This window comes from Mastomys coucha, unplaced genomic scaffold (assembly GCF_008632895.1).
Source record: "Mastomys coucha isolate ucsf_1 unplaced genomic scaffold, UCSF_Mcou_1 pScaffold13, whole genome shotgun sequence".
NCBI lineage: Eukaryota > Metazoa > Chordata > Mammalia > Rodentia > Muridae > Mastomys > Mastomys coucha.
In genome coordinates, this window is record NW_022196895.1 from 83610992 (window position 1) to 83626178 (window position 15187).

Sequence of the window (15187 nt, forward strand, 5' to 3'; positions counted from 1 at the left end):
AGAACATGTTACTTTTAAATATTAAAGCATCTATGCAAAATGAATGTGTATAGAACCATCAAAACCAATTAATCCCAATATACAATGAAAGCCTGTTATCATCTGCAGGATTTTGAGCCATGTTGTCTCTTGTGATCATTCTACCAGAACTGGTTTTTATTTTTTATCAGTCTCTCACCACAGAGAGATATAAGCCCTGAGAGAAGCTATTTAGCTTGTGCACCAATCATACTAATTGCCAAGCAATGTGATGAGCAAGCTGTGGTTGTTAGTCGCCCATCTCTCAAACCATAAAAAGAATGGATACCATTGAACAGTTCTTCTGACCAATGCTAAAGCTTTTGATCATTGACCTACACTTTCTTTGATGATTTCAGAGATGATGAACTTTAAGGGAAAATAGTAATCTCCAATTTTAAATGGAAGAAAACTATTATCTTAATCTTCATGAAAAAATAAAATGTGAACAAATAACTAAATTAAACACTGGGTATGTTGCACATATCTCAAAGCTTATTTAAAAATGAAATTTAGCTAAAACTAAATAGTTTTCTATAAATTGGCAGACAAAGGAAAATCAGTTTCAATAGTTTTAAAAAAAGTAAAACCAAATACATTGTAATGAGCACTTTTTAGCATTTGAAATCATTAAAGCATGAGAGTGTATGAAAATAAGATAAATTAAAAGGTCGGGTCCACTCTAACATCTAGAAATCTATGATTTATTAGTGTGTTTTAAGCATAGAGTGGGTTATTAAGTGTCTATTAAGGGTGCATGTGTTAGGAAATAATGCATATACTCTACAAGAACTCCTAAATGCCACATTGTGTTCTTGCAGAGTGTTGGGCAGGTTTTTAATAGTTCAATGGTGGCACTGCCTATGCATCTAAGGACAATGCACACACAGAAGAAGCTAATTAACATGGAGCACTAATTAGTCCCTCAGTATTTAGCAATGAAGTATCAGCAGCTGTCTTGGATGCCATATGCTAATTAGCATTAATAAACTTCAGAAATAATTGTCTCCATTGTTCTGTGTCATAATACTCCCTCTAATTGTACTTTGGAGAGCATTGCCTATAAATGGTAGCAAGTATTACATAGCATGGTTTGAAGTTTAATGAGCAATTTTCTGTGACTTGTGGCATTAGAAGAGAATATATACAGGAAAGAGGAAAGATTAATGCCAATTTTTAAAGTCCATAATTAAGTTGTTGGCTGGTACCTGTGTCTCTAGCTATTCAAATATTTAGATGAGATTGCTTCTTTGGCTCCAGATTCTTTTTGAGACAATAAAAATGTGAAGCATAACCACGATTCTTGGAGCCACAGCTTCAGCCAGTTCACACTTACTTCAAAGACTGGCTTTCTCCTAGGACACCATTTGTATCAGCACATTGAGAGACAGAAGTTCAGGTGGAAGAAACAAGCCTTTACATTTCCTAATGTTGGATAAACCAATCAGAATGTTTTTAAATTCAATTTATTTTAAAATGGCATAAAACACAAATTAGTCATATTTGTGAGCAAATTTTAGTGCTTCACTTCACTAACACATTGAGTCATGGAGGAGCCACATTTATCTCTTCAAACATTTTTATTTTATCATTGTAGTGAAAACATTAAACATTTTTTCTTTTAACTTTTTAAAATGCATAGTATTTTACTGTTACCTATCTTCGCCTTACTAGGTAGCTGGACATAAGAACTTCCTGCTCCTCTCTGTAAACTAGAACTAAGAGCATAATATATTTCTGAGAGAATAGTCAGTGTGTAAATACATAATGCAGCCCTAATTGCCTTGAGAAATATTTAAATTAAAATAGTGCTACTTCTCAGTCCATGAACTGGATCATAAAAATAAAGAATTCTGATGAATGATTCAATATACTAGCCCCAGTGATTTGAGGGTTCAATTTAAAACATCAAAATTCTGAAATGGGAAATTTAAGAAATATGTGATCATAATTACCCAGAAGATAGGAAACATTCTATAAATCATGAGAACTGTTGTTAAATGAAACATTAGGGATAATATACCAACACAGGAGGATTGCACATGGATAGAACCACAGGACAACAGTCCCATCTTCAATAAGCTTTTGCAATTTTAGATACAAAAGCATCAATTATTTATAAATTCTTTAGATGTTTCCTGATTTAAGCAAACTGAAATATTTCATGATTAGTTATAAAGTATGTATTATTGCATTGCCATATTTTGAAAAGAAGAAAGTTTGAGATGATATTAGCTTTATGTGTTTTTTTTTGTCTTTTTTTTAATTAAAAACAAAAATCTTTTTCACTAGTTCTTTGTTAATTTCACATCATGAACCCCAATCCCAATCTCTCTTCCACTCCTACCCACCTTCCACCCATGCAATCTACTCAACAGAATAAAAAAATCTGTGGAAGCTGTAGTGTGTCACACAGTGTATCTCTCATAGTATTCCTTTTTGTCCACACTTCTTTGCTTGCAAATGTTCATCACAATAATTTCCTAGTCTTGTCTATGGCTTCTGGCTTCTGCTACTCTATGAATACTAGAACATCACTGTGACTTTTGTCACATATCGTGTATGAACAGTCCTGTGTCGTGGAGATCCTGTAGCTTTGGACTGGCCATCATATACTCTAGCAGATCATAGATGGGACAGATGTCGGGTTGGACCAATTTAAAGCCGTGGTTCTGAGCAGGCCAGCCCACTCCCTTTCTTGTTCTCATGCTCTAAGGGCCAGCTTACCATCAACCCCTACTGCCATGACCCACAAAGTGCAGGGCCTCCCCTCTAGAGTGTTACATTTACAGTCAGTGAGTGACCTGGGCAGTTATCTCACTCTCATGAAGCCAGGGCCAGCTCTTCTGCTATAGATGGCAAAGGATAAGGAAGAGCAAGAGGACTTCTCTCCCTTGTCTGTGCCACCACCCAGAAGACAAGAGGAAGTACCATCCCTCTCACATTCATGCTTTCATGGCCAGCTCACCCCAGACCCTTCATACCCGAGGCCAGCCTACTGAGTGCTGTAGCTGGTGAAGGGCAGGAACACCTCTCCTTCTCTGATGACCTCTGGGACCAGCTTTCTTGCCTGCTCCAGGTGCCAGGGGTTGGGGGTGGGGCTAATCTCTCCCTCATCCATGTCACCACAGGTCAGACAAGATTCAGGCCAGCTATCCCATGCCCATGTCTCAGGCCCTCTCACATCTACACTGCCACCAGGGTAAGCTCTACTGTGCTCCCCAGGCAAGGTCCATGGCCCACTTTTCTGAATGCTGCAGTTGGTGAAGGGAAGAAACAGCTCTCCTGTTCTCATGCCTCCAGGGCCAACTTTCCTAAGATGTCTAGGTGAGAGGTGGGGCTGCTTCTGCTCAGCCCTCAGACATCAATATGCCCTTGGCAGCACACACCAGGGATGTCCTGGTGGTAACAGACTCCTACTGTTACCAGGGCAATGAACTCAGACGTGGCCCATAATGGTAGCACAGGCCAGTATACCACCATGGTCTCAGGTGATAAATCATGAGCTACTCACATCAGTCTGTTCTTTACTACTCTCAAGTCTCCTGTTCTGACTCTCTTCAGTATATTCACATCCTTCTGTTACTCTTTCTCTTCCATTTCTCTACCACTTGTGCCTTTTAGTAGTACCTGGAGTTTATCTGGGGTCATCTCACAAGTGGTCTCATGAGTGGGATGCCCTGTTCATAAGTGGTGGTTGTCTCAAGCTAGCTCCCTGTCTGAGTTCCCTGGTACCCAACTGGTGGTGGTCTCAGGCTTGCTTCTTTTCATGGAATGTCAGATTGCCAATCATTCAGATATCCATAGTTCAGAGTTCAGATAATCATAGCCTCTCTTCTCTCTGCAACCCATTTGTCAGCTCTTGGCCAGCAGGACAGGTAACTCCAGGAGAGAATCCCAGACGGCTGGGTCTCTCCAGGTGATTCTCTCCAGGGATGATAGGAATTGCGAGTGTCGGTGACCAGAGAAGAACCACACCACACCGGCCTGGGAGTCTTGTCAAAGCAGGAACTCGCCTTAATGTAGCAAATATTTTGCTTATATAGACAGAGCAAGGAGGTGGGTATAGGGGTATGGGGTGGTGTGAGATGATAGAGGGATATTGGGTGACTTCACAGGGCCTATGAAAATTTTTGACGTCTGTTGTAGCTAGACAGAGGCAATTTCATCTAGGCCGTGTTGAGTCTTTCTCAAGTGGAGGTAAAAATCAAGCCAGGCTCAAGTTTGTCCTCAAGGCCCAAACCAAGGCCAAATAGGGCCCAACACCTAATGACACACATGTAACACAGCAGCCAAAATTACAAAAATTCTCAGGGCATGGCTCTATGAGTTAATTGTAGGTTCAGGGTTTTCTACACATGTCCAATCTCCAAAATAACAACTCTGAGATGCAATTATTTATGAATAAATGCCTAAGCTATAGGATAGGTCTGCCACATGATTGGCTATCTCTCCTCAGTTTGATGTGACTATTTTCCTCAGTCTAGGGAAAATCTGCCAGCCTCTGACTTTTTCCCAGAGTTTCTGTCTCTCTATTGAAACTCCCACCTATTACTTTCTGCGTTTTGCTAATAGTCCATCAGGTTTTTATTGACAGGCGATACTTCTACACAATGCACAAGAGATTCTCTCTGCAGTCAATAAAACAAATATCTTGTAAAACTTCTCTGGTAAATTATAAAATCAGTTTTTAATTTCATTTACTCTAATAATTATCAGTTTATACCTAGAATATTTTATCATATATCCATATGAATTTAAAAATCAAATTCTTTACTGCTTTGTGTTTCAGAGAACAAAAATAAATTAAATCATTCAAATATCTTATATGTACTCCTACAAATTAACAAATTAAAAATAAAAATGTAAAAAATTAGGTCACTAAAATTTCCCAAGCATACTATAATGACATTGTCAAAAATTCTCAAGCCACTGAAAGAAAGTGTAACATAATGGAAGTAAAGATAAGATTGTGTAGGAAGCATATTCAAGATGATTACAGGTTTAAGAGAAACAGGTATCATTTAATACATTTAAAAATTAAATAGGCCAGCAGTGGTGGCACATGCCTTTAATCCCAGCACTTGGGAGGCAGAGGCAGGTGTATTTCTGAGTTTGAGGCCAGCCTGGTCTACAGAGTGAGTTCCAGGACAGCCAGGACTATACAGAGAAACCCTGTCTCAAAAAAAAAAAATCCTTTCTGGTGCTGAAAATTGAACCCAAATGCTAAGCACATAAAACATTTTTAGAGAGAAAGGTTTGAAAGGATCCAACACAGGATTCTAGAAGGGAAATCAGAATGTAAAGTGCACACACCAAAATGTGCAGTCCTAAGGAGAACATTCTTGTGGGTCACACCTGGTTTTTAAAAATGTAGAAAACACAGGAAGAACAATATTAACCAACCAGACCTCCCAGAGCTGCCAGGGACTAAGCCACCAACCAAAGAGTACACAGGGAGGGACCCATGGCTCCAACTGCATATGTATGCAGATAAGGATGGCCTTGTTGGACATCAATGGGCCCTTGGTTCTGTGAAGGCTCAGTACCCCAGTGTAGGGGAATGCTAGGGCAGTGAGGCAGAAGTAGATGGGTGATTGGGTGAGCACACTCTTTAAAGCAGGGGGAGGGGAAGAGGATAGGAGGTTTGCAGAGGGGAAACCTGGAAGGGGATAAAATGTAAATAAATGTAATATAAATAAATGAAATGTAAATAAATAAAACAACCAATAAACAAAAAAGGAAAGAAAAAAGGGAAGGAAGAAGCCTGCAGAAAGAGATGATGGTGTTGAGGGAAAGAAGAGAGTCAGAGAGAGACAGCAAGAATGACAGAGACAGAGGACAATCTATATAATTGTGTTGTTGAATAAATAATGAGATGCTTCAAAAAATATTCATTCTCATCTTTTTAGAGGATCAGGTCAAGGAGCAAGAGGCACTACAGGGTCCTGCATGGTTCTTTTTTAATTTGTTACTTAAGGCAAGAAGAGGCCTCATCATTGTAGGTTGTCTTTAAGAATGTAGGAAATGGGAGTGGGTGGGTTGGTGAGCAGGAGGAGGGGGGAGGGGATAGGGAGTTTTCAGAGGGGAAATGATGAAAGGGGATAACATTTGAAATGTAAATAAAGAAAATATCTAACAAAAAAGAATGCAATATTAGCAAATTCTGGTTTGTATTATCCTTTTAGAACACTTACCCATTGGGTTAAAAAGTATGACAATCATCAAACTGTAAAGGCATTCCTATTTTTGTTGTTTCTATTTGTTGACTGGATTTCAGTGAACCACTCTTCTTGGGAGGTAAGATATCTCCTCATGTAATCAGTTTTGTAATTACTGTCAATAACAAATATTTTAAATTTCTTGAAATGTTCCAATGAGATTGACAATATTACAAATATTTGTATTGATCAATTCATGGCTAGAGCCACCACATATGGTAGCTATGATAATTATTATCATTCCCTTATACTAATGGATAATGTTTTAGGTGCAAAAAAATGGAGAATTTGCTTAATGTTCTCAAACACTGGACTGAGAACAAGCTCATGAGATGGATTAATAACTTACACTTTCCAGAAGAAGTCTATGTAAGTATTTTAGTTGCTTCACTCTAATATATTATCACCATTATATATCATATTTGAAAGTCGGTCTGTCAGAAGTTAGAGAAGTCTATCAGTGAAAGAACTCCTCTATGCAGTAGGCTAGTATATTGCTTATAGTGTTATATTTAAACATAAAACATAAAGCATGTAAATTCAATTATGTCTATATCAGTAATAAGTTCCTTGTTTCTTTAACATTTTTCAAGGACAATGCCAGTGTAATACAATGTTTAAGTTAATTAGAAATGAGAAAAAATAAATTCAAGTCTTGAAAAAAAATGAACCCCTTAAGTTTTAAAAAGCTTTCTGTGTACATAAAAGACTCAGGGTTCACATTACCAAAGGATTACACAGAAACTTAGAACTTAACTTTTATTCAACTTGGCAGTGGCATTCATTCAATTGTTAAAATCTGAGAAGTGATTGATTGCATTATACTAAATATGTGGCTGATCATGCTGCAAATGAGAAAAAGAGATATTGTGAAAAATGTTCTAATATATTAACCTTTCTTCTAATGGTCATATTTTATTCTGTTCTAAATGATCCATCAGAGATAATTTCAGCCAAACTAGTAAATTTAACTGACTTCAAATGAAAGTTGAAACAACACAACATGTATGAGGCTAAGTGTTTCATAAGTTTCTCTGTGTAAATGCAAATTTTGAAAGATAAAATTGATAAAAATTAAAAAATATTTGAGCTTAGTAATAAATATGAACTCAAATGTCAATGTATTTTCTAAGCATTACAGATGAAAGGCATCTATGTAGTTTGTTTGTATACAAGAGGAAGCACTTAATCCGCAAATAACTAGTGGTGATTGCCATGAGACTCTTAATCATTACTATGGGGAGGCTTCATTTAACTAGAGGTAAGGGCAATTAAGCAATATCTTGATTACCCTGCAGAAATTAAATATTCATGATTGTATGTATTAAAAGAGAATATTTATTTTTAAAGTTCAGTCTATCATCAGACTTTTTGTCACCTATTTAATTTATTCTTCTATTTCCTTAAAGTATGAGTCTGCTGGAAGAAGTTAATTGTAGCTCTTAATTTTGCTCTTTTTTATACTAAAAACTGAATATGTTTGTAACATTTTCTGAGAGAACATATACACATCAGGCTTGATCAGTAGCTTATCTGCATGTTTAACAATTACTACCATAAAGTCATTATTACAACTACTGACTGTTTCATAAAATTAGGCATAGGTTCATCTAATATAAACATATACATGAATTAATCAGCATTAGTAATGATAAATTAATCTCCTTGTTAGTCAATAATCAGTATAAACAAATATAGATACCTTCATAAAATATCAAATAAAATAGCTGTTCATCAAATGAGTCTGATGGGCTACAAATCTATATGTGAGTAATGTTTGCATTTAACCACTCATAAACTTGAAACAGATGGCTTTAAAATGCAGAGCATTCTCCCAATAGTTTTTAGTGCACATAACTTTGAATTTGTCTATATTTAAAAATCAGCACATAGTATGTCTATGAGTACACGTCATATAATATTTATAGTTAAACATATTTGGCCTCAAATGATCATCACCTTTTTGTACTGAAAATTTTCAAACTTCTTTTCTATAGGTGTTCTATTTGTTTGTTTTAAAAGTGTCTCCGTTTAATGTACTGTATACCAGGCTGTCCTCCAATTCACAGATGTTTGCTGTCCTTCTAGTTTATAAACTATCTATACATTATCATAATCTCTAGTCACTGTGATATACAAGAAAACATCAAAATGCCTTTTCTTATTTACTTCCTTTGTCTCTCTTTCTCTCCAGCTTTTTGGTAACCACCATCCTATTTTCAACTTCTAAGGACCAAGATTAAGTTCACAGTTAATGGCATCATTAGTAAGTACATGCTTTTAACTATGTACATAGTAAATACATAGTAAGTACATAAACTATGCCTAGTTTATGTGTCAAGTAGCATGAAGTTTTAAGTTTGAACCATATTCATAAATGGCAGAATCCCATTCTTTTGAACAGAAGATGAATTCTCTGTTATGCATATGGCCTAAGTTTCTTTGCCCATTCAATTGATGAGCACATAGTTTTTTTCTGACTCTGATCTTTAGTGAATACTGCTTCAATAAAGACATGACAACGAGAATATCTTCAATATATTTACTTCATTTCATTGTTGACATCGCCTAGATAAGTTTCTTCAAATACTAGAAGGAACTCCATATTTATTTTCTGTAATGTTTGTACTAATTTACATTCCCACAAATGATGTAAAAGATTTCCCTCTTTCGAATATTCTCATTAGCACTTGTTTAAGAATAGATAATGCTGGTGGGATTGCAAGCTGGTATAACCACTCTAGAAATCAGTTTGGCAGTTCCTCAGAAAATTGGACATAGTACTACTTGAGGACCAAGCAACACCACTTCTAGGTATACACCGAGAAGATGCTCCTACATGTAATAAGGATACATGCTCCACTATGTTCATAGCAGCATAGAAGCTGGAAAAAACCCAGATGTCCCTTCCCTCAGCAGATGAATGGATACAGAAAATGTGGTACATTTACACAATGGATTACTACTCAGCTATTAAAAACAATTAATTCATGAAATTCCTAGAAACTAGGAATGGATGGAACTAGAAAATATCATCCTGAGTGAGGCAACTCAATCACAAAAGAATACAAATGGTATGCACTCACTGATAAGTGGATATTAGCCCAGAAGTTTAGAATACCCAAGATTCAGTTCACTAGACAACATGAAGCTCAAGAGGAAGAAAGACCAAAGTGTGAATACTTCAGTCCTTCTTTGAAGGAGGAATAAAATACCCATGGAATGAGATACAGAGACAAGGTATGGAACAGAGACTGAAGGAAAGACTGTCCAGAGACTGCTCTACCTGGGGTCCATCTCATATACAGTCACCAAACCCAGACATTATTGTGGATGCTGATAAGTGCTGGCTGACAGAAGCCTGAAATAGCTGTCTCCTGGGAGGCTCTGCCAGTGCCTGACAAATATAGAGATGGATGCTCTCAGCCAACCATTAGACTGAACACAGGGTCCTCAAAGGAGGAGCTAGAGAAAGGACTTGGGGAGCTGAAGGGGTTTTCAGCCCCATAAGGAGAACAGCAATATGAACCAACCAGTAACCCCCAGAGCTCTCGGAGACTAAACTACCAACCAAAGAGTACATATGGAGGGACCCATGGCCCCAGCTGCATATGTAGCAGAGGATGGTCTTGTTGGTCATCAATGAGAGGAGAGGTCCTTGATCCTGTGAAGGCTGGATGCCCCAGTTTAGGGGAATGCCAGAACCAGGAAACAGGAGTGGTTGGATTGGTGAGCAGAGGGAGTTGGAACAGGTAGGATGTGTTCAGAGGGTGTAACCCGCCTGGCTTGAAGGCTGATTCTTCAGACCCTGCCTGCCTCTCATAACCACACCTCTCTGCCCACCTCCTGCTATTTGCCACACCTCACTCCTGGTTCCAGTTACATCGGAAGTCCCACCTCCAGAGACCGTATAAGGAGCTGCTGATTGGGCCGGCATGCTGATGAACTTGGGGGAGGGGTTTTGCCTCACCTATTCTACCTGTTGGCTTGTAACAGAGAGATTATTATTAAATGGAAGATGACTGGGTGATCACATCTCCTGTTGTCTAATTTTTAAGGTGCCTTCCACGTGGGTAAGATATAATTATGGCTAGCCAATTTTCTCCTGACTCCATATTCCAGAAAACCCTTTCCTATTGTTGCCGCTGGCTTGGTAACAAGAGGGGAAACCAGGAAAGGGGAGAACATTTGAAATTTAAATAAAGAAAATATCTAATAAAAAATGGGGAAAAAAGAAATATATACATAGAAACAACAAACAAACAAACAAAAAGAATAGTGTCCAGATGTAAAACAAGTGAATGCTTGTGATTTGGAGTTCCATCTCTCTGATGATCAATGGAGTTAGATAATTTTTCTTATACATGCTAACCATTCACATATCATCTGAGTGATTTCTATTTAAGTATCATCCATATTTTTATTGAGGCCTCTTGGATTTTGCTTTTGAGTTTTTGGTCTTTTGTTCAGTGCCTTAGCTTAGCCTTTGACAGAGAGTTTGTAAGTGCTTTTTCCCAGCATATTGGCTGTCTATCAGATTTTTTAAATTTCTTTACCACCTAAAAGCCTTTTGGTTGGAGATAATCCTAGATGTCTAGTTTTCTTTAGTTTTACATGCTCTGTGGTCTGGTAAAACAACAAAATAGTTCGGGGAGAAAGAGACTGTTCAATGTTTAAGAATATTCACTGTTCTTGTAGAAGGCCCAAGTTGACTTACCAGCTCCCACAGAGAACTCATACCTGTCCTGTCCTTAACTCTGATTGAGGGGATTAGACACAGTTTTCTCCTTCCTGGTGGCTATGTATGCATACAATGCACCTGTATACATAAAGGCAAATGTTTATACAAAATAAAAATAAACTTTAAAATGAAACAGCTCACCCATTCCAATGTCCTGAACCAATGTTCCTACAGTACTTTCAAAGATCCAGACCTTATATTTAAGTTTTTAAATGACTTTAAGTTGATTCTTGTCACTAATATGAGATAGACATATAACACTTCTGGATACAATTGACATGATGATCATATTAATAGTATGCATTAGTTTATCTCTTACTCCCACTAGCATAAATTCAGCACATTCAGATTCCTTGATGGGAGAACTGGTAGCATTGCTCAATTTTTCAAGGAAAAGCTTTAGGAGCCATTATCACAGGTGAATAACAATGTAATCATGTTTCCCTGAACTTACAAATACCAACTAGTAGGATTCATGCCAGGGCTATTAACTTGTAAAATGTGTTTGCTTCCTTGAGAGAATAGATTGAAATTCCTCAACATAAAGAAGTAAATGAAAGAACTACCAAGGTCAGTAGGGAGTCTACTGGGAGAAATAACTCCTGAACTGAGAAATATTTAATCTCATGTAAATAATAGATATACTTTGAGTGTTATATATATGCTATCAAAAGGAATTTTGAGCTAGAATTTACCTGTTTTCTTAGAATTATTTTTTAAGTCACATGAAAGTAAAACTGTTAAAGATTTTTTTTATTACAAAGAGAAATATATTACTCATACACACATACACACACAAAAATCCTAATATTATATTGGACATTACAAGAAAATCAAGCATACAAATGTTTTTTGTCCATAAATGAATTTTTCTATTTAAAATAACATTCTTTTAGTGTTTATGTAAGAACATAAATTTTTAAGACTATTTATATAGCAATAATTTTCTAGAAATATAAAACAGAAATTCTAGTCATTCTTGCATGGTCTTGTAAGCTCATGGATTAAAATGGAAGAGAATGTAACTTACTGGCCTTGATCAGTAAGGAACACCTGTGGCCCATCCTTAGGATGACCTACAAGTTGTAAAATGGCCATGAAATAAGAAGTACAATGTCTAAAGGTATTTCAAGTTCCTTACTTTTTGGAGTTGTTTTTATTACACAACGTAATTTCTGATAGCTACATTATTTCTCAGCACTAAGTAAAGTGCTTGGCACTTGCTTCAAACTGTTTAATGCACTTTATGTTTTTCACTATCAATGAATATGTTAGAAAAGTACTTATTGAAAATACACTATGAACTAAAGATTAAAGATAAGGAACAAATTGCTGATTGAATAGAAATGCATTATATGTTATGGAATTGGGTATCAACTCAAAATTCATAAAATATATATCACAAGTAAAATCATCTTATAATGTACACACTGTATTTCACTAAGTACAGATATAAAAAAATTACAAAGAGAAATCTACATTCAATTAAAACAATAAAATAATTGTCATAATATTAGAACACACATTTCCCAAAATTATTAGTGGTTGGGGGTGTGTATGTTTTCCCTTTTGTTTACATATAACCAAGGAAGGTATTTACATACAACTGATAATACAGTATTTAGTTTTCTCTATGGAATGTCTCTTCCTCTATATCCTCTTCAAGTAATCATCATGTGAGTTTTCCTGATAACTGCATTGAAAATATTTTTATTCAAACATCTGTATTTAAGATCTAATATGTTTACAATATTTTATAAAACTGAAAATACATTTGGAAGGTTTTTTTAATGATTAGTTTATCTAACCTCATTTTAAGAACACAGGTAGAGTATGGTAAATATACAATCATTTTGCCATTGACATAAAAGATAATAAGACAGGTAAGCTAAAGAATGTTCATACTGCTTCATTAATGTTAGGAATCAATCAGGAATAACTAGTTGTCAAAATTCCACTTCTTTAATATTTTTTTCATGCTGCAATTCCAAGTTCCAGTATTTATCTTTCAAGTTTCCTGATTTTGCTGGTATATTAATGCCTTCTTATATGTTATGAAGATTATGGAATTATTTCTATTTATAAGAAGTGTGATGTTTTAACTATGTACTTACCAGATAGCTCTCTATTCTTATTCTATCAAGCCAACTGAGCAAAGCCAGAGCTCAGATTAATTGTTAATTATTTATTTAGCACTTAGCTGTTCTGTAATCCTTATTTTTATTCTTCTGCAAAAGTTGGATGTTATGTTATTATTTTTTTTAATATATATACTGTTACCACAACAAATTCATAGTAAGGTATAAAAAAGAATTAAATTTCATAATACTTAAATAATACTGGTACAGTGGTGAATTAATTAAACTGCTTCTGGTGGGTCTCTTGATCACTGCACCTGCCCAAGAGCTGTCTGGATTCAGGAATGAAAGACACATTCACCAACTAATGTTGATATTCCTTGACTACTATTCAATGATGGGGCACTTCTAAATTTCTCAATAGCAAACACTCCCCTCCGGTATTTCTGTATTAACATATTTTAAAATGTATATTTCATCTCTGCTTCCTCAGACCCAATCAGGGAAGTGGCTTCTAGAGCCTCTTTCCTGGACCATTACATGCTTCTTTCACCCTGCCCAGTCATTGGCTATTTGTAACTTTATTTCCCAATCAGAGCCAATTTGGAAGAGGCTTCCTTTAGTGTCTGAATGCACAGCTTCCCATGTGTTCTGGGAGCCAAATTAAGAAGAAGCATTAGAAACAATTCTACAACATCTCAGCTTTTCTGTCCAAATTAAAAGAAAAAAGAAAAAAATAAGCTGTCTCTTGATACAAATTGAATGTAACATAACAATTATGTAAGTTACAAAGTATTATATATAATTACCATCTAATCTACCATATTTGTTAATTGATAAAGTATTCTACCATCTTTCATAACTTAAAGAGCTTACAATTCTATAAGTGAGTTATGTTTTGACTTTAGCTTTCATTACCACCTGAAAACCATCTTTTCAAATCTATACCATCTCTCAATGCTACACAACTAAAGTTTGAATATAAGACTATAAGTAGTCTTCAGACCCTTCAGAAATCTGAGAACAAATTAAATATTACCTGAATATGTAGGAAGCACAAAAACATAGCTTCCAAAACTTAACCAAATTTGAAGAGACAGCTGACTACTTGTACAGTCCCCCATTCCCCAAAATGTTAGAGCGTCTGTCTTCAGCTTTCTGGCCCAGAACAATCTGACAGGCCTTGAGATGAAGCAGGAACTATAAAGGACTTGTTACTCTGTATTGGCACAGCTGCACTATTTACTATCCTGTATTGTGTGTCCTTTCTTGGACAGTATTTTTTTGTCTGTAGATGAATAGGGAAATTTTTGTCCTGTGGCAATCTGGCCATAACTGGAGCAACTCGACATAGAGATTTGGATGCTCAAATTATTTGAAGAAGAATGGGAAAGCTCTCAGGAGCAGATATGTCTCATTGTCAAATGATTCTTAATAGTGAAATAGGATTAAATGTCTTATTCTGTGAATTTCTGATGTTTTTGAAAATGATCTATGTAAAGTATATTTGAACTGTTAAACCTTAAATATTCTTAGCCATTTTTATTTCAATAATATTGAAAACACTATTATAATTAAATCAAAATCAAATATAGCTATGAGTTTACTATCTGTCCTTTAACTCGTGTTACTTAATCATACTAAACAGTTTGTAAAAACAGCTATTAGAAGGACTGAGTCAAAGCCTTGTATTCATAAGTAAGTTGCATAGGCACAATGCCTGTCTAAGTGTAAAAATATTAATTTCAAATTTTTATCAATATAAGAAATTTATACCAATGAAAACCTTAATTCTGCATCAATCTATAAATTCTGTACCAATATAAAACTATAACTTCAATTTATATCAATTATAAATATTTCTACAAATATAAGATTGTGGCTATATAATGTTTTGCTTAAAAATAAATTTAACAATCTATGACATCTGTTTTTCTCCTGTTCAAATTTATGACCATTTCCAAATTATCCCTTAAAATGACTACCTATCTATAAAATAACCATAATCAGTCACCCAAAGCCAACAGATAGGGATGACGACTTTCCACAACTTCTTCCTGCTTAATAGGGGCAACGAGAAATTCTTTAAAGGGATGAGGAGGGGAGGAAATTTTTTTTCAAAAATGGTT

General features: G+C 35.6%; 1 pseudogene; it reads right to left on the minus strand.

The window, feature by feature from the left end:
* Positions 1-3791: 3791 nt before the first annotated feature.
* On the minus strand, positions 3792-3892 carry LOC116087915 (annotated as a pseudogene).
* Between the last annotated feature and the right edge of the window lie 11295 nt (positions 3893-15187).